At 36.3% G+C, this 24,714-nt stretch overlaps 1 long non-coding RNA gene across 2 annotated transcripts; it reads right to left on the reverse strand.

Moving 5' to 3' along the window:
* Positions 1 to 3,411: 3,411 nt before the first annotated feature.
* Positions 3,412 to 24,714, reverse strand: LOC131068327 (uncharacterized). Of its 2 annotated transcripts, XR_009111990.2 has the most exons (3): positions 24,343 to 24,714; positions 22,336 to 22,448; positions 3,412 to 5,527 (listed from the first exon to the last, which is right to left on the reverse strand). It is a non-coding gene; the product is annotated as an uncharacterized LOC131068327 (long non-coding RNA). The 2 variants fall into 2 exon arrangements; XR_009111988.2 differs by lacking the exon at positions 3,412 to 5,527 and having other exon boundaries at positions 22,072 to 22,448.

Consider the following 24,714-nt stretch of genomic DNA (forward strand, 5'->3'; position numbering starts at 1 on the left):
CTCTCAATTTGTTCACTGCACGTGTCACTTTGAGTTTGTTCATTGCAAGTATCACTCTCAGTTCGTTCATTGCAAGTGTCACTTGTCTCCCCAGCTCATTTTATATTAGTGATATCAAAATTACTTGGTAGCTTGGCCCCTTGATGTGCTAACATGAGAAAATATATTGCCTTATCTGCTTCAATGATTCATTCCAAGAATCTACCGAACTTTGGATCTTGTTGTGCTCCTTTGATTATTTCTTTTGTTATTTCATAATCGTCATCATTGTTGTGAGCAGTATATCCAAATTGGTGATAGAAAGGATTCTCTTCGTCCATTGTAAATGTTTGCACTTGTTTATGTTGTTTAAGTCTCCTCTAATTTCTGGTCAAAATTGACATACAAGTGATCTTATAGTTTTGAAAAGTTTTACTCTTCCAAAAATGTTGTTCAATAAGTGATCAATTCTTGAGGCAAATAAGACAAGTTAATGTGTCCACCTTGATTTAGACTTTGTGATAATGTAGATCTTTGTTGCATAATACATGTTCTCAAAGGTTCTTCGTTAAATTCGCTTCCTCTACCACGCAAATAACTTCAATAATGATGTAAAAATACGCGATGTTTCAACAAGATTTTGCGATTTATGTAGAGAAATTTTCTCCTTTTCAAGATTGCCTTGCGACTAAGTTTCTTCTTTTTCAATTGATATGCAATGGTCATCAAGCATTTGAAAATTCACAAGTTTTTTATCTTGGTTTTTGAGTGCAAAGTTTTGTTATGATATGACCAAGTCAAATAGGAAAGATGTATCCTATTTAGAGAACTAGGTCAGTCTGATCTAGCGTTGTAATTTTGTGATGAAGGATGATAGATCCTAATAAGAAACTACACAAAGGATGATAGATCCTAATAAGAAACTATGTCTGAAATATCAAATTATCAAAGATGTTCGATTATGCACTTGAGAGATTTGGATCTTAAACTTGTTTGAGATGAATATTTGGGAGACCTAATGCGTTTAGTCCTAAATTTGACTCAACCAAAGGCAATTTTTGGAATGTTTGACCAATAGATGTTCTAAAATATGATGCTATGTTATCAACCGAAAGAGCTATTTCTCAAACCAGAAGAGCTACTTTGTTGAACGAAAGAGTTATTTCTCATACTGAAAGAGCTATTTTGCTAACTGAGAGATTTGTTTCTCAAACCAAAAGAGCTAATGTTTATACCAGAAATGCTACTTCTCAGACCAAGAGAGCTGTTTCTCAGACCGAAAGAGCTATTGTTTAAACTAGCAATGCTACTTCTCAAACCAAAAGAGATTTTTCTCAGACAGATAGAGATGTTTCCTAGACTGTCAACGTTGTTTCTCAGACAGATAGTGTTGCTTCCTAGAGTGAGAAGGCTAATGTTTTGATCAAGAAAGTTGTTGCATAGACTGAAAGAGCTATTTTGCAAACTAGGATCTCTAAAGATTGAGACAGTGATGTTCAGACTCAAAAACTAATTGTTTTGACCCAAAGATTTATTGTGTAGACTTAGAGAACTTATGTTTAGAGTTGACCAGTAAAAACATGAAGAGTTAATGTTGACACATGAGAAAGCTGATATTCACACCAAGAGAGTTAAAGTTCAGACTGCAAGTGCTGATGTTTGGACCAAAAGAGCTAAAGTTTGAACCGTACACTCCACTGTTAGAACCGAGAACTCTGATGTTTGGACCAGGAACTCTACTCTTCGAACTGAGAACTCTAATGTTTGCACTAAGAACTCTAATGTTTGAACCAAAAACGCTATTGTTTAGACCGAGAGCTCTACTCTGTGAACCGAGAACGCTACTCTGTGAACTGAGAACTCTACTTTGCAAACCAAGAGCGCTACAGTTTGAACTAAGAACTCTACTCTATGAACCGAGAGCGCTACTGTTTGAACTAAGAGCTCTACTTTGTGAACGGAGAGAGCTATTGTTTGAACTGAGAGAGCTAATCTGTTGTGAACTATGTAATTTTGACAGTTTGATGTTTCAGTTTGAATTTTTGTGTTATCAATGGATGATATGTGTCTAATTTATTGTCTAAAAACACAGAAGATAGAATGTCAAACAATACTCTTGTTTGCCCTAGGATCTAAACATCAAGTGTATATTCTAAAGGCTCACAAAAAGCTCAAATTTTCACAGGTTTTGCACAAAAAAGACACTTCAAGCAGATTTATCCTAAAAAATCAATGACAATGTGATAATTCAGCCCACAACTAGGAATCTTTGTGGCGTAAGTGTAAACACCCTAAATGGAGATGTCCACTTTTATCGTCGTCAAGAGGTGGCAGATAGGGGCCTCTAGGACTGGAAGGATGACCCAATCACCCTCTCCCCAGAAGGCTACAAGTAGCCTATGCAAAGCCAAGGATTTATGTCTCTCCTTCAAAGAGCCAAATGGTGAGTGTCTTGGGGGGGGAACCTTCTATCCCCTTGCACTGAAATTACCGCACTAAGGCTAAAAAGGGTGGCTTCTAACTAACAAGGAACTAGTAAGGGCATCCGTGTGTCGGGGTATAAACTTGATTAAGAGGTCTCTCAGTCTTGAGAACCAAGGTTTTATATACCCAAAGGTACGGAGGAGAGCTATTCCCAACACTGTCGTTGATTCTGATTTTCATCAAAATCACATTTATTTTATAATGGGTTAGATGAACTTGTATTTAGTCGTTCCCACTTGGGTTGTTCCCCTCTCACCTGACCTTATGGGCTACTAGAGAGGGCAGGCCCACTAAAGATTATTGCACTACTGAAAAGAAAAGTGATGAGTCTAGCTTTCTGATCACCTCTTGAAGGTGAGAGGATCCTATCATCAAAGACACATAAGACATTGTATTTATTTTCCTTCCTAATTAGTCTAGGTGCCTATGTTAATGAAAACAAGTAATACAATATCCTGTAGCTGCACCAAAATGTTAGTAGTTTGCAATTTTGTCTTCGGTGGCAAAGGGTTTTTAACTCCAATCTTTGGCAGCAGATAAGGTGCTTGCAAAAGGACAATCTAAAACGTTGTTTTGGAAACCCATAGAGCTGTTCTGCCAACTAGAAACGCTGCTCTGTTAACCAGAAGCGCCAGTTTAATGCCCAGGAACACTACTTAACTACCCAAAAACACTATTTCAGGACCCAAAAAACACTATTTCGGGACCCAAAAATGTTATTTCATTGTAAAATCTTTGCCATTGATCTCAAATCAATCTAGACCATTCATTATAAAATGAGCTCTCTATATAAAGCTCAAGCTCTTCATTTGTAGAGATTAATAGTAAGAAAATAGTAATAGAATAGAGCCATAAAATAGTGAATAGCAATTAGAATAGAAGTTAGATTAAGAGAAAGCAAAGATTGATGCCAAAACCTTGTTGTAAAGAACAATTGATTTCATTGAAGTTATGGTAAATTTGATTTGTTACTTCAACAACTTGCATGGTCTTTACTTCTCAATTTGCTTTCATGTTGATTAGATTGAATGGAAGAATTTGTTGAATGCATTTGTGCAGAATCCATTTAGTCTATACCACTAGCCTCTTGTTGATTGTAAGTGTGTCAATTGGAATGATATAAGCTTAACTTTAAATCACTATACATGTATTGTTTATGCATTAATTTAAATGGTGATCAATGTTTGATGATAATGATTTGAACATCTTTGAATTATCCCTTAGAAGATTGCATTGAGCTTGTGTCAAATTGTTCAGTTTGATGGTGAAACCTCACGCAGTAGGATTCCATCGAATCATTCACTCATTCTCTTGCATTCCTTTGGCTCTTTCTTTATTCTCCAAGCAAGTACTTAAGATCTAAGTTCCAGCAATTCAAACATTCAACAATTCAACGTAAGTTCCCTCATGATTCCAGCATAATCACATCAAACCAACGAGCCCATCCACACGTCATGACTTGATATACAAGAACCTTTGAGTTGTCTCAAGTGATCCTTAAGTCAATCTTCAACATTTGAATAACTTTGCTCAAAAGAGGATACGATACTTTTGGATATTTTATTTTGTGTTCGCATGTGCCTAAAAAACACATCAACACCGCCCTTATTGCTAGGACTTCAGCTCTTTGTAAATTTTGCCCGTAAGTTTGTAACACTTGTTTTTAGCCTCTTTACATTTTTGGTTTCCACTCTATTAAGTCCTTGATTGAATCTTTAGTTTCCTGAGGAATGGCCCAGAAAACTTCCATCGTAATCATGTTTAGCAGTGACAAACATTTGAGTTTTCTGCATTTTATACTAATCTTATGAACCAAAAACACACATCCCCAAGAACTCTTATGATTTCGCCAAACCAACTACTTTTACCTCAAATCGATTCAAACCAAAAGCATCCACAATCCAAAGAGACCTTTTTATCATAGACCAGAACATTTACTATTCAATCCTCTTTATGATCTTTAGAGTCACAATCCCTCCATCTATACAAGTACTGAAATGTTCCTCTTAATAATTTTCCTCTGCCCTCGATGATGACTGATGCAATAACCTTGCTTATTGCATACCAGGATTATTTTCCATGCAACTCCTGTGGATTTAGGCAAACCAAGTGATAGGAAAACAACTGAATAGTATTCATTCACTTGCCTGTAGAGATGTTGTAATGCAGGGAATCTGTTTAGAAGGTTTATACCCGAAGTTGTCTTGGAAAGGGTAAATCTTCTCATTGAGGTTTATGCCTGAGCTCCAGCAGTTTAGAATGAATCTACAATCAACACGTTCAGTGAGCCCTTTAGTGAACAACATATATATGAAATAGAAAATAAATTAACGGAATGAGAAGTGCCTTTTTGGAGGTAGAAAGCAATAAAATAATAGCATTTCATCAAATAAGACATGGTCTGTATACCCAAGAGGGAAGATAGGTTGTTGGACTAGACAAAAGGCCTGTGAACACCATTGAAGAAGGAAATGGCATCCATCTGTTGCACTGAATTTTGACTTGCCCACTACCCAGCAGCATGGAGTGGATGAGAAGGGCAATACTTTGCCTGTGGGGGCCACACAAGGAGGGTTGATGGCTTTATTGCAGGGGTTGCCTTGACTTTAAAGTTGCCGGAAAGGGTTATAGAGGCACGCCATGGAATACTATTCTGGTGGGGCTACTGCTATATTTTGAGGGGACAGAGAGCTGTGAAAACAGAGAATGAAAAGAGAAGAAAAGGAGCCACTGTCACTATGATTGCTTTCTCCTTGGCTGCCATTATCAGTGTTCATAGCTTCCATTTTCGGGATGGATTTTTGGCTTGGAGGATTCTCAACTTGGAGACCTCCGTCAGCTGTTTGTATGTCTCCATGACTACCACTGTTGACACTTCTCCTTCTCTTTAGAGGCCTGGATGCTGGATTATGGATTGTTATATTGTGGTTTGTGTTTGCTCTGTGGATAAGCCAAAGGGAAGAATTAAGCAGCTGCTACCGTTCAGGGGAGTGTAGCTGTTTACAGGAATAAGCCATTCACACAGACAGCACCACATGTAGATCTAAAAGCAGAATTCGAGTGCCTACATCAGAAACACCTTCAACATCATCCCCTTACCGAAGAAGGCTCCTCTTTTACAATAACTTTTCCAAAATAGTATTTGTTTCTGAATTTTTCACTCCCGCAGCTGAAAATAGTTAATTAGGTTGATTTATACTTGCATGTAGGTATCTAATTGGTTTCTTTCACAATTACCTTGCTAAAATAGTATTTAATTCAAATTATACACCCACGCAGCTGAAAAATGATTGATCTAGGTTGAACTATGCTCATGTGTTGATGTTTTGGCAACTGTCTTTAAAGCCAGATTTAGGCAATTGATATGCTGCTGTTTTATTTACAGTTAAAAAAATAGCGGCTGTGGCACAGCATAACGGTCTTTTGAAGACTCTGTATGGTTCCTTTGATGACTTCGTTTAACTGGGTTAGGTAATACACTTATCTACTCAAGCCAAAAACAAAAATCGATAATCGCAAGTCAAGCCAAGCATGCTAAAATACAAATTTAGACTGATTGTTGCATGCACGACTTGTGACAAAATTCAGGTAACCATCTACATGCTAGAATAAATTCATCAGTCAAAGTTGAGCAATCATGCAGGTTCTCGGATTATCATGGTTCAATAGCTTTATTATTGTCATCTGCTTTCCTCTCCCAGATTATTCTCTCCATTGACATGCGAGAGAAACAAAAAATAACCTGCATCCACCTCATCTCAATAAACAGTAGTTAATTTGTGTCACTGTCGAAAAATCATAATCATGAAAAAATTAAGATACCACTTTGCATATAATTTAAGAAACATCCATCGATTTATAATGACAACCAATTACATTTTAAATAAATAACATTCCACAGATAACGAATTATCAAATTGTTGTATTATTATGCAAAACATAATGCCATCATGTTTAACATATTCTTTAAAACATTGATTACATGCACCTAAATTAATCAATTGATCATTAAATAAATGTCTTAAGGAACATATTTTAAATTGTGGGATTTTTGGTTCAAAAGCTGTAACAATGAAAATAAGGATAAATGGTTAGATCTTTCTTGCCTGTTGAGTCTAGTAGCACACTGATAAGTGTATAAGAAAGGTTCTTTTAGGAGATGCTGAATTCATATCTGTTGTATGGAATTATAAAAAGGCCAAAGAACTGAATAGTCAATGCATATTGCTTGAGCTTGGCACGAATTATTTGTATCAACTGGAAGATATCTAGCTTTCTCAACCTAAATAAACTTATCTAGAAATCATGATACTAAGACAATGGTAGGAATGTGTCTAATAATTAACTAATTACCTTGGCAAACAACTAATGGAAGGTGACAGTATATTTCTGAGAAAGGCTTATATCTAGGTAACCCTTGACCGTTATATATGCAATTTGGGTTCATTGTATTTAGTTAACAGATCATCATACTGGATAATAGAATGAAGTGATTTTTTATCATTGTTCCTATTATTTTACAGATCATTACAATAGATAATGGAATGAAGTGATTTTGGATCATTGTTCCTATTATTTTTGGCTGAGATTTTGTGATATCTTTTAAATATAAGATTTTTTCAGTGGAGTGTAGTGCAATAATGTCGATTTCTACATTATACCCCAATTCACAAGTGTTCCCATTAGTTGTAGGGGAACACATTACATTTTGACTGCAGCTGGTTATTCAATATGTCAAAAAGTTGTTTTTTAAGGTTTCTGCTTAGTCAGTTATAGACTGCTGCATGTTAACAAAGGATTATGCCATGCAATTGAATATAAATTCTATAACATAATTATATGAAAACTTAGTTAAAATTAAGCATGTGTCATGGTGTTGTTAAGTGTCGTGTCTAAAGGTAATAAAAGCTATTGCTCATGGCTGTGGTAAGATTAACTCATCAAACATATACATTTGAATAGAAGATGGTTGGTGGTAGATATGTTTTATTGAAATTGTAGGTTGATCAATATTCTATTGCATTTACTCTATGTATATTCAATGATGACAATTTTACTATCATTGTACTTTATTTTATATTACTTTGAGCTATTTTCTGATTTTGGTTAGTAATTATTCATCTAACAGCATATTAAGCTGGCATATTATCAACTATAACTAGTGGGAGTACTACTAAGAAATTAGAATTAACCTCGTCTAATTTTGTGCTATAAGATTCTTATAACTGCCGAGAGGCATCTACAATGACATCAAAATGTCCGTAAACAAAAATTCAATTTTGAAACAATTTGACACGCAAATGACGGGTAAATGCATGAAATATGCCATCTTTTGATTTTTGTAAAGGTGCTATTTTATTACTCCAAATAAAATAGAATCCAAGCCACTTGTCTCCAACTATATGAAATTGTTACATTCAAATGATAGTGGAAGAGTGCCATAATATTTAAAAGAGAACAATCAATAAAATTATTATTCGTATTTTTGAAACTCTTGTATACTACTAATATTGTTGCAATCGTCAGATTCCCTTCTATTATAAGATATCTCTCGACATAATTTACCTACATTTTTAAAATATAAATATACTAATGAAATAAATCACCCAGGAATATCCTATCAATATTCCTGAGGCTTCTAAAAGCATGGACCTTGGTTAACCCTCAACTCCTCATGCTAACGACCACGTTGCTGTGTCATGTAGGACTACTACATTTGACTTTTTGGTCCCTATAAATGTCCCCACTGATAATGCACCTTTGTCTTCTCAAATCCCTGTTCCTTTTGAGTCCAAGACTCTCCAGAAGGTTTTCTGCAACAAAGAGTCTAGTGCAGATTTTTAAACATGATGGCTATCCAATAAGTTCTGGAGATCCATTTGATATCTAAACAGTTCAAGAACATTCCATTGGAAGGAAATCTGATGCTGTAATGACTACTATTTCTGATCTAGGTTCTGTGGAGGTTATTATTACATGTAAAGGAGATGACAAGATGAGCGCCAAGGAACAAGAAGCACAAGGTAGTTAGTGTACGAGTTCCACTATTGGAGATGATTGCCAAGTGCTACAGCCAATCATACTTGATAACTCCTTCGCAACTCATGTCTATTGTAATGCCCCCTTGTTGAAATAGAATTTATTAATAAATAATAATAATAAATTAAAATATAAAAGAATAAAATAAAAATTAATATAATTAAAATTTAGTTAAGTTCAATGAATGGTCAAAAGGCATGAAATGAAAAGTTGTCACTCCCTCAAACATGAGATATAAAAGGGAGAGAGGAGAACTTCATTTGGGGAAAAAGGGAAAAAGGAAGAAAGCAGGGAGCAAAGTTATTAAGGAAGCACTAATGGGGAGAAGATAAGGAAGTGACCATTTCAAAGAAGCAGCAATGATGAAAGGTTGTGACCCTTTCAAAGGGTGGTGTTTGTGAAAGGTTATGACCATTAAGAAGAGGTGCAACTCTCCCTCGCATTGGAGGATATGAAGTGGAGAAATTTTCATTTGAGAAGGAAGGATCCATGGAATAGAACAAAATATCTGAAGCATTAAAAGCAGATTTAGAAGCAGAACTAAATCGGAATTATAAGAAAATGTGGAAGAATGATATGAACATTTATCAAAGTGATCAGAACACAAATACAAATCTGCAAACAATAATAAAGCAGACATCAAAGGAAAAGAAGAGGAAATATTAAATCAATAATCAGAGAATCAGACCTGATGGAATAGAAAGGATTCCCATACACACATACATATATCTGAATATAGGCAGCAGATCAGATTGATATAAACAGCAGACTTGTGTATTTTAACAGGGAAACAACATCGAATTGAACCTGTTCAAATTACCACAGCAGACTAAAAATACATAATCTGCAATAATTTTACAAGTATATTGGGCAAGATTTAGTGTCCTCTCAAAAAGGGACATTACATCTATGGATTGCCTTCTCACTCTGATAAAGGATCAGATTTAAATATTGAAAAAGCAGACAAAAGTAGTTTGAGTCATGCTGAGGGAGCTCTTTCAAAAAAGGGAGCAAGAAATGTATCCTTTCACATAGATCCTCAGGGTTTAGAGAAGTAATAAAACATCCAGAGAAGATCATAGAAAGCAGCTGGAGTTGGAAGAGGCTCAGAAGGCTGGGCTAGCTCCAGCAGATGTTGATGAGGATAAGTTCAAAATCATCTGTTTGTTCATTGACAGCAATTCATCAATTAATCATGGGGACTTTAAATGATAAACCTCAAGAACATTCTCAGGAAGTAAATGTCTATCATATAGGAAAGGCAACTAAAAGATGCGAAAGGATGCACTGTCAAAGCAAAACAGGGAGATTAAGGCTTTTAGAGTCTTGTGTGCTAGGACATATGCGAAACTCTCCATTGTTGAAAAACAGTTGGATTATTTGAGGCGAGGACAAGGGAAAACTGTTCTTCAGTGGAAATTAGAAAGATCAATAGGTGAAAGAAGAAGCAATCCATCAAGCTTGTCTTCCATTCCTAAAGAGGGCAATGATGGTGAACCCATTGTGTAGAGTTGTGGGCTTTGGCACTAACTGCAGAGCTGAATCATATTAATATAGAATTAGGGAGTTTTGGTGTTTTTGTCTATTCAGGAAGGTAGGTTCATCTTAGAAGAAGCTCCTGCACAAAATGAGTGAAGCTTCAATACTTTGAATTGTTAAAAAACCAAACCCTACCTGTTAATGGTGTTTTTACGCACTATGCAACATAAAATAAAATACTAAGTATTCTATCCTCTTTTGAACAAAGTCTCCCAAATGCTAAGTTACATGATCAGGTGGGACACCTCCAAGGTTCTCGAATGTCAGGTCTTGACGTGCTCTTGGATAGACTCAGTTGTATATGATGTGATATTACTGGGATCACAAGTCTCCCACAAGGTAGACTTACATTGAATGTTTGAATGCTCAAATAATGTTGGAACGTGGGATTTTAAAATAAGGAAAAAAGATGAGGGTTTAGAAGGCCATTCTAACTCTAGGAATGCAAAAGCAATGGGCAATCTTTGATGAAATTCAACTTAGTCTTGCTTCGACATGCTATGAACATCTCCACAAGGCTAGTGCAATCTCCTAAAGATACCTATATGATTTTCAAATCATCACAAGCATAGACACCATCACATTGATGCATATCAATAAAGAAGCAATAATTGAAGTTAAGTTTTAGCTAAATGATTTCAATTGACCACGCAAGGCACTTTACCATTGGCAAGGTGTTAATAGTATGGATATACGAATTTCGTCATTGATTGTTAAGATATAGCCCTCATGAATCTAACTAATGGTAAATCGGTTATTATCTGGAGAGTGATATATTAACAGAGCATACAGTTTGGAAATTAAACATAAACAAACTAATTGTTATGAATGGTTGCCTCCGTAGGGACATGTCCATACATGGCAACTGCCACGTATGGACATGTCCCTATGTAGGCAACCTTTCCTCTTGTATTTAAACCGGATTGAATGATGGAGATGATCAATAACTCACGGCAATCAGTCTTCCAGAATCGCTGTCATTATTCTTCGATCCATATTTCACAACATGGTATCAGAGCCAGGTTATTAAGAGAATAAATTAGACAGCCACATTACTCATAAGCATTTATCGGAAGTAAATAACAAATCAACGCAGAGGCTATATACGCAAAGGATATATCCGACTAAGAAAATTTTCAAAATGTCAAGTAATATGATAGTGGAAGATAGACTCGAAGGAGCCTCCAACTTCGTTTCCTGGAAGATACAAATCATTGCCATTCTTGAAGAACTAGAATTAGAGTCTTACATAGAAGAAAATCTAGACATGCCAAATGATGAACCAGAGAAATCTACCTGGAAAAGGCGTAATAATAAAGCAAAGAAAATAATTATTGACTCAGTCAAAGATCATATTCTTCCATCTATAGCCAGACTGCCTAAAGCATATGAAGTATTTAAAACCATTAAAAATACATATGAGGTTAACAATGCGAGCAGAATGTTAACCTTGAAACAACAACTTTTAAACATAAAGATGAATTAAGATGATACAATATCTACATACTTTTCAAGGATATCTGAAGTAAAAGACCAATTACAAACTATTGGAAATGAGGTAGATGATCAAGAAATCTCTCTCATAGGCCTAAGAGGATTACCAATTTCATGGGAATCCTACATTCAATGTATTAGCAGAACCCCCCCCTTACCCAAATTTGAACAACTTAAGAATGAGTGCATTCAAGAGGAATCTCGACTAATCTCAAGAGGATTAGGGACAAATAAAGAAGGAGAAATCCAAGCACTTAATACAAATACCTTCAACAAAAAGAAAAAGTTCTCCAAACGGAAGAGAGGAAATAAAAACCATCAGAAAAGAGATGTCTAAAATTCAATGTTACAGATGCGACAAATATGGGCACACTCACAGGAATTGTCCAGAAAGGAAGAAAACACAAGCTACTCTAGCCGAAGTCAAAGGAGAAAACTCACTTTTCTTCTTAGCCCTATCAAGCGAAATAAATACAAATAAAAACACTTGGATCGTAGATAGTGGAGCATCAAGGCATATAACTAGATTCAGAAATCAGTTTGAAACACTTAACGGGCACTCAAGTGAAGAGATTACTATTGGAAATAACTCCACATATCCTGTGAAAGGAATTGGGACCTGTACTATCAAACTAAGAAATGGAGTATCTCTACAATTAAAGGATGTTCTGTTTGTACCTGGAATAAAAAGAAATCTAGTCTCAATCTCAGGCCTAGCTGATCAAGGATATCGGATTACCTTCAATGAAGATAAAGTTCTACTCTGGCCTAAAAATACAAATATCAAAAATGCCATAACAGTAGGTTCAAGAGATGGTAGCCTATACAAACTATGCAGTGATCAAAAGGAAGCACTAAATCTTGAAGTTTCAAATAATAATGAATTATGGCACAAAAGATTAGGACACCTAAGATATAGTGCTCTATCCAACATATAAAAGATTACTTCAGGACTGCCCCAACTAAAATCTGAACACACAAGCATTTGCAAAGGATGTGCCTTGGGAAAGAATGTGAAAGTTTCTTTTCCCTCAAGCGAGCACAAATCAGAAGTTATTTTAGAACTAATTCACTCAGACCTATGTGGTCCCATGTCAACACCATCCCTAACTGGATCCTTATACTACATAATCTTTGTTGACGACTACTCTCGAAAAACATGGATATATTTTCTAAAGTGCAAAGACTCCAACGAAGTACTATCTAAGTTCAAAGAATTCAAGGCACTAGTAGAAAACCAGTCAGGGAAGAAAATTAAGGTGTTAAGATCCAACAATGGGGGAGAATATACATCTGACAACTTCAAAGACTTTTGTAATTCTGTTGGGATTAAGAGGGAGTATATTGTACCATATAATCCACAACAGAATGGAGTAGCAGAAAGAACAGAACAGAACCATAATTGAAGTAGAAAAAGCTATGATGCATGACCAAAACTTACACACTTCATTTTGGGCAGAAGCTTCAAATACAACAGTCTACATTCAAAACAGATGTCCGCACTCAGTTCTAGAAAACATAACTCCTGAAGAAGCTTTTACAGGGAACAAACCAGACTTAAGTCATTTAAGGATATTTGGCTGTCCCGTATATATACATGTTCCTAAAGAAAAGGGGACAAAACTAGAACCATCCGGAAAAAGAGGTATCTTCATTGGCTATAGTGAAAATACTAAAGGATATTGCATTTACATTCCAGGAAAAAAATCTGTTGAGATAAGTAGAGATGTAAAGTTTGAAGAAAACACTACACTCAAAGAACCTGAGGATGATAACATTACTAAAGAAGAAGAAGATCACATAACTGAGATTGAGAGGGAGAATATCATAGAAAATTCCAAACCTTCAGACACTGAGAGGGAGGACATCATAAGAGCTTCTGAACCTCTTGTTGATGAAAATATTGAAACACTCAATAATAAGAAAAGACCTCTATGGGCAAGGAAAATGATTGAAGAGAATAATGTAGAACCAAATGAAATTTCCAAAGAAAATAAGAGAACAAGAACTCTAAAATGTTATGTTGCACTTCTAACCGAACTCACAAATTCTGAACCAACAAATGTCAGAGAAGCCTTATCAAAACAGGCTTGGAAAGATGCTATGGTTGAAGAATATCAATCTATACTAAAGAATGATGTTTGGGATATAGTGCCTAGACCAAAAGACAAATCAGTTGTCTCATCCAAGTGGTTATTCAAGATCAAATATGCATCTGATGGCAGCATTGAAAAACATAAAGCTCGCTTTGTGGCCAGGGGATTCTCTCAGAAAGCAGGAATTGATTATGAAGAGACATTTGCCCCAGTTGCCCGGTATACGTCAGTAAGAACAATCATTGCAATTGCAACATCCAAAGGATGGAAAATTCACCAAATGGACGTAAAGAGTGCCTTCCTAAATGGTTCAATTGAAGAAGAAATATATATAGAACAACCATAAGGATTCACCATATGTGATAAAAATTGCTATGTTTGTAAACTAAAGAAAGCTCTCTATGGGTTAAAACAAGCACCTAGGGCCTGGTATGCAAGGATAGACAACTATCTCTCCAAACTAGGGTACTTCAAGAACCTAGCAGATCCCAACATCTACTTCAAGGCTTCAAATGGCAATATGGTTATATTGGTCCTTTACGTGGATGATCTTTTGATAATAGGAAAGGATAATCTCATTGAGAAATGTAAGCAAGATCTGGCAGCAGAATTCGATATGAAGGATCTAGGGCTTCTACATTATTTTCTGGGATTAGAAGTATGGTAGAAGAAAAACTACATCTTCCTAAATCAAGGAAAGTACACCACAGATATTCTAACTAGATTTGGGATGATGGAGTGTAAGCCATTAGCTACACCAATGGAAACTAATTTGCACGAGCTGAAAATTGAGGCAGAAGATTCAGAACCTACAGATCCCACACTCTACAGACAAATCATCGGTTCACTCATGTATTTGGTAAATACTCGTCCTGATATCTGCTATGCTACAAATGTATTAAGTCACTTCATGTGTGAACCTAAGAAGATACATCTAATGGCTGCTAAACACATTCTAAGATATTTACGAGGCACAATCGGACTTGGCTTAAAGTATGAAAATGTTGAGATTCAACTTGAAGGATATTCTGATTCTGATTGGGCAGGAAGTACCACTGACCGTAAAAATACTACAGGGTGTTGCTTCAGTCTTGGTTTTGCTATGATATCTTGGTTCAACAGAAAACAGTCAGCAGTTGCACAAAGCTCCACCGAAGCAAAATATATGGCAGCCTCCATGGGAGCTCGTGAAGCGGTATGGCTAAGAAAGTTATTATTTGGATTATTTGGAAAAACTCTGAATTCAACAATAATTCACTGTGATAATCAGAGCTGTATCAAGCTCTCAGTAAATCTAGTTTTTCACAATCGATCCAAACATATTGAGATCCCTTATCACTACATAAGAGATATGGTAGATCAAAACGTCATAAAACTAGTGTACATCAGTATTGAAGAACAAAATGTTGAGATCTTCACCAAGCCACTTGCAAGATTGAAGATACAATACTTCAGAAGTAAACTTGGTATGACTAGATTATAATTGAGATTATTAGGATGAAATTCCTACCATGTGTAATTTGTTCATGAATAAATAAATAAAATGTATATTGCAATATTCTAACTGTGTTCAAGAAGATGACGATCTTCTTATGTTTAAGGTTATTATTTCAAGGTGACGATCTTGACAATAGTTGACCAAGTGTCAAGATTGACTACATTAAGTTGTTGTCCCGGACTGTGCCGGATATCTTGATCCTAAAGTATGTGATCATCTCATGATTGACTTCTTAAGTGATTGTCCTGGACTGAGCCGGATATCATGATATTGAGTTTATTGTCATGACAAGACTATATTAGTTGTCCCGAATTGTGTCGGAAGTCAGAATATGCTCCCAAGAAAATTACTTAGATCCACTCCTACTAAGAGGGAGAGTTAAGATATAGCCCTCATGAATCTAACTAATGGTAAATCGGTTATTATCTGGAGAGTGATATATTAACAGAGCATACAGTTTGGAAATTAAACATAAACAAACTAATTGTTATGAACGGTTGCCTCCGTAGGGACATGTCCATACATGGCAACTGCCACGTATGGACATGTCCCTATGTAGGCAACCTTTCCTCTTGTATTTAAACCAGATTGAATGATGGAGACGATCAATAACTCACGGCAATCAGTCTTCCAGAATCGCTGTCATTATTCTTCGATCCATATTTCACAACATTGATCATACACAAAGTTCTTCCATTCATCTAATTATCAATGTCTAACATGAAAATCCAACAAGAAACCATGCAATTGTAGAAGAAACAACACATTCCACCATAACTTCAATGAAAAGGAAGTTTATTTACAGCTTTGGCAACAATTTCTGCCTTCTCTTCCTATTCTACTCTAGCTGCTAATTGTTCTTAAACTACTACTATTTTTTGTCTAATCGCTATTATTTTTACAAATGAAGAAGTCAAGCCTTTCATAGTTCTCTCATTACATTCAGTGGCTCAAATCAATTTGAAATCAATGGCCAAGATCGAAAGATAGAAACTCTATTGCAAAGCATTTAATGCTTGACCAATGATAAATTTACAATTGATGGGACACATATCCATCCTAGAAAATTCAACCAATAGATGGTGATAGTAGGTACTTTGAACTTCATGCCCATGTGGTAGTTATCCACTTTGTTAGGTTCATTAAATCCGAACGCCTTATCATAAAATGATATGATTGGATAAATGATGACTGGACGCCACCTCACCTCGTTATTTGTAACTCATCACAAGTGTAGATGAATGAATGAATGAGGCATATCTCTTGATACTCAACATGTCTAGGCTCCTGATGTGTTGATGACTTTCCTCAAGTTGATCTTCTAACTTTGATTAACTCTTCTAAAACTGTCTCTTGTCTTGAACATTTGCATTCTAGAGCTTCATTTGGCTATACAAGCAATGATTCTTGGATTTCCAAAGGAAATTCAAGATTGTGAAAATTTCATCCTTGAATGCTTGATGTTGATTGCTATCCTTTGCCTTGATGTTGCATTTGGTGTAGACCTTGTCTTGCCTGTTTCTCATTCGTGCCTTGAAGTGCATTGATCCTACTTCTCCTTGTGTGTTCTTTGTGAAATCCTTTCCTTCAAGCAGCTTCCTTGTATCATCATGCTGATCACATTCTTGGTCCTTGTCCTTGCTTAGGACAGTTGGTGTCATTGCCTTGGATGCCTTGTTCTTGGCTAGGACGTCATGTTCTAGGCTAGGACGTGATGTTCTTGTCTACGACGCTTGCGACTCGACGATCCCAACAGCTGCCTTGTAGAGACTTGAAGTGCAATGCCACTCTTGATGAGAGCTCGCTTTGCTCCGGCCATCCTTCACCTGTGACAAATGTCCTAGTTAGTCTTATGTAACGACATTTGCTTGCAAATAAGTAATCGATCGCCTAGGCTAAGAATTCCCAACCTTAGAATGATAAGCTCAAAACCGTAGGTTGCATTTCTAAAACATGACCATATTCACTTAACGATAATTGCTTTACAAGAGCTCTAAACTGATCAAAATATATTGGAACAAAGTATCCCGAGAAAATCTTGTGAAAGTAAGATATAAGGAATTGGATCAGTCACAAGAATAGGTGTAGTCTAACATAAAAATGACATAGTAAGCTTTATGCCAGACATTGTGACCTTGCTCTAAAGTAAACTGATCTCTGTACTTTACCAAATAACCTCTAAAAGCTGAATGTGCCTTTGATACCAGCCTGTAATCTTTATCAGATCGCTGATGCAGATTCTGATAACCTCCTTTCAAATCGATGCTTGCACCAATCGTTCTCACTGCAATGTCAAAATGGCCACCTCGTAAAGTAATTCAATATGATATCAAATGGCTTATATACAACAAAACTTTTATCGCTGACCCTTAAAATGAATTCGCTGCTATGATAATTGCCTTTACTCTGAGTTGCTGTCAGCAGATATGATGATGTCTTGTGAAGTTGATGATGAACTTAATGGCTTTATACAAGATCATTCATTCGTTTATGATCAGAATCGCAGCCAGAGGTAAATGATTTTCGCTGTCCAGGATGATCAGTTTTGACGCCTCTAGTGACTTCGTCTATGTATAGATGAAAATCGCTGTCAATCAGAGAATGAAATTCGCTATGGCAAAACACAAATCAGAATAACCTTTGCTCTGAAAATGAAAGCGACCGTCCAAAGTTAAAATCGCTGCCAAGAGAATAGTGTGGTTCGCTGTGTCAAGATGAATATCGCCTTATCAAAATCGGATGGCATAATCGATTAGCTGATTGAATTGCAGACGTGAAAGTAATGTCAATCTTAATTTGATCAAATTTGAGCTTATAATCATTCCAAGAGTTCGATACCTCATCACAACTGTGGGCGATTTGATTTTAATGCGTCTTGAATGAAATGACAGCATTTGACGACCTTTATTCAATATCGATTGCAATTTTTTAAATGATGGTGATGCTTCAAAATCGTGGATCTTGGGTAATGAAAACGCATCTCTTCATTTGATTGTCGCATTAAATATATTGCATATAAACTGCGACCTCTGCACCCTTTGAATTTTGATTGCTTCGAAATTAGCTTAAAGATCAAATGTTCCTCATTAAATACGATTGAATGATGTCCATATGTATCACCTCTTGTTTTGCAACCCAAGCACCTTAGTGCGATTAACCATATATCATTGAATGCACTCTTTTACCTTAATCAAGATGACAAATGCATTATCGTCATGTTTGCCACTTTCATTCAATGCCACTTGATCGACCTTAGCAAAGCAACATTGAGTTTTGCACTCCAGTCACTTAACTTAGAAATTTAAAACATTGTTCTTTGATAGTGATTAAGCTGGTCACCTTGAGTAAATGATTGACATCAAATTGCAACATCATGAGGCATCGATTTGAATTACTTGCATTTAGTGCGACAACCTTTAAAAATGCCCTTCATCTACAACTTGAATCCTTTTATCGAATGAGTTGCATCGTGTATGCTCAAACATTATTGAATACTTGCTATTTGCTTCGTCAAGTTCACCATTGTCTCTCGCTCCTTGTATCAACTTGGTGACTTTCATTGAGTAAACGTCAAACATTCGCCACCTTTCATCATGTACTTGATCATAGAAATCGATCATTTGATTGATCATCAAATGTCAAAGGACGGATACTTTATTCAAAGGACGAGGTTTTGTACTAGAACCACTAGTGTCCTAGCCTTAAACGGGTAGCCTCTCAACTTAGAACGCGTAGCCTTGGATAGATTGCTTAGTTCAAAGGGCGAGGCTCTTATTCCAAGGACGAGGGGTTTGATCAAAGGACGAGGTTCTCGTTCACAGGAAGGGGTTCTTGTTCAAAGGACGGGGTTCACGGTTAGAATGCCTCAACCTTTTCCATGCCTCAGGTGACTTGACTTGATTAATTCTTAATCAGCTACTTCTTCAAATGAAAGGGAAACAGCTAAAAGACTCAAAAAGACTCAAAAACTAGCATAGAAAGCAGAAAAAAGTGGGGGTCCCCATTTGAAATGAAGCGATGTGTGAAAATGTCACAACACTACTCAAGAAAAAAATCTGATTGTTAGGCAAGCGAGAAACACACTTAATAGAATCCCTGCATAAAATACTGGATGAGATCAAATATGTAGAAGTATTATGGTAGGCTCTCCAGGAGAGCCACAAACAGCCATAATGAATACAGGACAAACTAATGTAGGAGGCCATGTTCTCCTGATGCAACTACTGAAGTGTGTGTTCTAAGGGAGATTGTTTGTGATGCATCAGGCAGGGCTACATACACACACAAGTTTGCTCGAGAGTATCAGAGAATTACAAGAAAAGAGCATAGGGACTTTTCAGTCCATTGCTGAAGTATCCTCAGCCAGCACAGGCAGTTTTCAGTCTTTACCTTCCTGAAATTGCATTAAGGAACTCAGTTTTGCAGCCAGGTTATTGTGTTCCAATTGATCTTTTTGCAAGGTTCATGTTTTGGATTGCTGATATCGTTCATGAGCAGTTCCAGATCTGCGGGTAAGAGGAAGCTAGGGTATGGCCCAGGATCAATAAGCAGTGCTCTGATATCTGGGATGTTAATATTGTTGATGTTATAGCAGCAGGAGTTCTCTTTCCACTTTCCACCTGACTGCTGTATTAATTATTATAAACACTTTATTCATTTCCTAGTTATCGCTGTCTTCTTTCTGCGATCTCTTTATTTACTAAAACTGTTTGTTAGTATTCCAACGTGTGATTATATTTGTTAACTATCGGGTTGATATCGCACCCCTTCCTTTTGACCCCCCGATTAGAGTCATGTCAGTTCGTCGTTTACTTTAGACAGGTATATAGTTTCCTTTGATCGGGGATATTGGAGGATGATCGTCGGTGAATGATATTAACCTTTTTTTTAAAAACGTAAAATGAAACTAAACTGTTATAAAAAAAATTCATATGACAGACAGGGGTGGCCGGCCGTCAAATTCCAGGCCTGGCTGTGCATATACGTGTGATGCCCGTGAAATATATATGCTGTGTGGTCTCCGTGGAATATATATGCTTTACATAAGCACCCAGCAAACTCAAACAATCAAATTGAATATATTGGAAAAAAACTCGCACTTGAGGAAGAAATCGATATCTTCACCATATTGACATATTGCTTCAGATCGATACTCGTTAAAGAGATATTAATTCTCTACTTCTGCTTATTTAACTTCTGATCCTAAAACTTAACAAATATTAATTAAGTTAATAAATTACAATAATTAATCTTTTTGGGTTGACCTAATTTTGAATTTTTTGGGCACCAACTTCTTCTCTTCTGTGGGAGGACATGATCTTTGTATGGGCACAGTAGGTTTAAATGTAACTTGTGCAATTCACGGTGAGGGGAGAAAATTTTGGCATTTTTAGCTCTACTTTGCAAACACCGAATTCTGTAAGTGGGACAAAAACCCTGCTTACTTTGAAGCGCTTTCCATGCTAGACTTGCATCCTGCTTAGTGAATCTATTTCCACAGGTGTGCTGCATACTGGAGGGATTTTGGAATTATTGAAGTTTCGCTACTGTTCCTGCAGTATTGGAATCCAGACCAGACCGATATTGAGAAACCTAGGAGGGCACCATAACACTTGAGGGATCAAAACATCTGGGCGCACCTGAGGGTAAAGCGATTTAAGTGTTGTTGTGTGTCTCTAACAGACTGAAACCAGCAAGCCCTACTCACAGGAGGCCATGATTTAATTGGGAAGACAAAATTGAAGTTCGGATATATCCCACTGCTATTTAGGATCTACAAAGGCCTGTTGCCTATTCGCCTATTCAGAAAACCCTTCCGATAAGCATCTCTCATATTGGGTGAGTAGAGTGCACTTTGGTGAGGAGGTCTTCAGCAGTAGATTCAACACAGGCCTGCAGCCTGGACAGGTCTATCCTTCCTTGCATATTCTGTGCCTAGAGCTATCGTATGATTTACCCGGCAATATACTAATGTATTCCAATCCCATGATCAGATCTGGACAAAAGACCCATTGTTTGTAATAATGGAATTACATGTATCTGTCTGATTTATTGAGTTTACCAGAAATTTTTGCTTCTGGGCTCAGCTGCTACTGATTTTTCTGTATTTCTTGGGCCGAATCTTCTATCGTTAATAAGAGCATGAGAATACCAGTTTGTTAACAGGCACGCCCTTGAGGCATCCCACACCCGTACCAGGTACGTCTCGGTATGGATTTGCCCCAGAGGTATGCCTGGGTGTGCCCTGGGTATATACCCGTGTGTCTGGGCATGCACAGGGTACATACCAAGCGTACCCAAAGGCACTGAGTGCAAAAAAAGGTAACCAAAAAAAGCATTTTTTGACTTTTTTTTTTTCATCAAAAACCCTAAAATGCCCCTAAAAGCATCATTTCACCCAATACAAAGATCATTGCTGCCCCTCAAACTCATTAGGGTTTCACTCCCAAACATCAACTATTTAGTGGGATTTCTTGTCATATAAGAAACTTGATTACAATGCGGGGGTCTGGGAGTGGACCAGAATCAAGAATTTAACTAAAATTATTACTACTTAAATGTCAATTGATAAAAATAAATATTAATATTTAACTATCAATTGACATTTAATATTCATCTTTATCACTACCATTTGACATTGATCAATGATGAAGTGGCACACTATCAAATATATTTAATTTTACAATTCTGTATTTTTCTTTAAATATTGTGACTCTGATGCATACGGACGTATCCAAACAGACATACCCACAGGCAAAAAAAAAAAATTGTCCATACCCACGTGCTTGGTTCTCGTGCCCGTACGGGCAGCTTAGCTTTTCTGCTAATTTCTGTGTTAATTAGTTTCTCCTAACAAAAAAAAGAAGGAAACCTGCCTGTTAGAAATCTTTTTTTTTCACCAGGTGTATTACAAAAACAACTTTGCAGGTCTTGCCAAACAAGTTAACACATACAAATGTTGGCATTAGTCTTGCGCTTCAGCTTCATAAAAATGTACATTTCTTTCTCAATAATGTTGGAACTTGGCACTCAGCTGCTCTTGTTTGCATATTGATATAACTAAGTTTTAAATGCAAATATAAAACCTAAACAAATAGTGAAATTTTTCACAACAAGGACTCTAAATTTAGAGATCTTACAATATTGTATGCCATGTTTGAATGGATAAAAGAGCTGCTACAAGTCCTGTCAGAAGGAAATCTCAACCTGGGCATTATTGGCTTCTGACTTCATTTCAATTTCCTCGCTTTCATTTATCCTCTCCTTTAACACCACTTGTCTGTTTTCAGATATCTCCTCAAGCCTTGCGATATTGCTATCTGTATTCAACTATGTAGTTTTTAAAGTCAAACTCATTGACCCATATTTCATGAGTAATGGTTCACAAGAACCCATCTCTCATGAAAATATCTCCTACCTATCAATCCTAAAGTCTTGTTATCTGTTCCAATCAAAAAGCTTAAACAGTAAGCACATTGTTTGTTATTTGAAGTTTTGTTATTTGAAACATCAAAAACTTCAAATAACATACAACATGTTGGCTGTTTATTATTGGGCCTCGAAAAAAAGAAGAGTGATGAATATACAGCATAATCAGCATAGAATTGTCCCTAGCTCAGACAATGTAAGTTGCACCAATATGAGACTCACCAAAACACATCAAATTTGTCACAGAATGTACCAAGATAAATTGTTGAAGGTCTCTGATAAAATTTATTTGGTCTGTAAATGCCAGAATATGACCCTCCATTGCAAAAATGTCCAGAGTTGTCATCTTCACAAGACATCATTTTCTACACACTTCAAGCACTGTTCATCTTTAAAAAAATACTCATTCTTAGAGATTGTTCAAATTGCCAACATTTTTTATATTAGAGAATGCACTCTCCTCAATAGATAGTGGAAACAAATATGATCTCACTGTCCACGATTAAATTGTCTACATCTTTTACTTTTAAAATTGTCTACATCTTTTACTTTTAATTATTCAATCTCGTCACAAGATAATCGGAACCAATCTGGTCTCATTGGCCTCAAAATCAAGAGCTGTGATATTCCATTGGGCATATGACTATGAAGAAATTCTTGTGAATAGTCTTCTACATCAAGAAGGGAAAGAAATTTGAATTCTTTACTGCAAAATATTTGAAACCTTTAGAATTTTCAACTATTCAACACATATTGGCAAGCCAAAGATGAAAGTACTGTTAAAATCAACTTTGCAAATCTTAGCATCAGATTAATACAAACAAATTTTGGCATTAGACATTTATTAAAAAAGGTAAAACTCTTTCTCAACTAAGTTTGTTCTATTACCATTTATATGATTTTATAATCAATTTGTTACCTCTATTTTACCATTGTTAGTCACCACCCTTTTCAATTTAATAAATCTCTAAGGTAGGGAACTGGGCTCTGAGCTCCTCTAGTTTGCAAATTACTAACTCTTAAACAAAATTATAAAATCTAAACACGTTGAAAATTTTCGCAATAAGAATCAGGAATATAGGGATCTTACACAATTATATGCCATGTTTGGATGGAAAAAAGAGATGCTACAAGTACAAGTAAATGTCAGGAGCAGATCTCAACCTCGGCATTATTGACTTTGATTTTGGAATCTCTAATTCACCGATTGTCTGCTTCCACATATCTGCTCAAGTCTTGCTAACTGTTCCAATCCATCTGACGATAAAAGTTTAAAAAGCAAGCACGTTGTTTGTTATTTGGGGTGTTGAAAACTCCAAATAACAAACAAGCTGCTGGCTGTTTATTTTTGGGCCTCCAGAAAATGAATATGATGAAGACTACGAATCTTCCTTGTACGTTTGTCCAGATTTCTCATTTTTACAGGACATTATTTTGTACACATTCTTTTATAAGCAAACTTATTTCTTGGAGATTGATCAATTTGTTCGCATCTGCTAATGTTTAAAAATTCATTTTCTTCAGTAGACATTGATATCAATGATCTATTTACTTAAGATCAAATAGTCAACATCTTTTGCATCTAATTATTCAATCTCTTAAACAAATATATGACTCAAACACAAGAGTTTTGATATTCCCTTTGGCATATTTGATATTCCCTTTGGCATGCAACCATAAGGAAACTCTTGTGAGCATTCTTCTCTTTCAAGATGGGAAAGACATTTGAGTTCATATACTCTCAAAACAACCTCACAACTGTGTTAATGGCGAGTGGCAACTTACCAAATTTTTCTGAAAATATTTACCCAGATCGCCCATTCCCATGAAAGCAACAATCTCAGAAATTCATCCTCCTTGTGCTCCACGACATCCCTCACTTCCTGCCGCCATTGTTTCACAGAAAGATCGCGGGCTCTTAGTTGATCTATAGCTTGCAGATAACCACATATATTTCTGAGCTTCTCCAACCACTCAAAGCCCTTTCTTAAGTCCATCAATAGCGTTACCCCATCCGATATTTCTTGATCCACGGCAAGCCCTGCTGCCATCTTCAACCCCAACTAAAACTACAACATACTCAGAGATAACCCAATCCTGAATCCTAAACATATATAACAGATAAGGAACAAATTGTAAACCCTTAGGGTTTCTAGA

The sequence above is a fragment of the Cryptomeria japonica genome, chromosome 11, assembly GCF_030272615.1.
Source record: "Cryptomeria japonica chromosome 11, Sugi_1.0, whole genome shotgun sequence".
NCBI classification, from domain to species: Eukaryota; Viridiplantae; Streptophyta; class Pinopsida; order Cupressales; family Cupressaceae; genus Cryptomeria; species Cryptomeria japonica.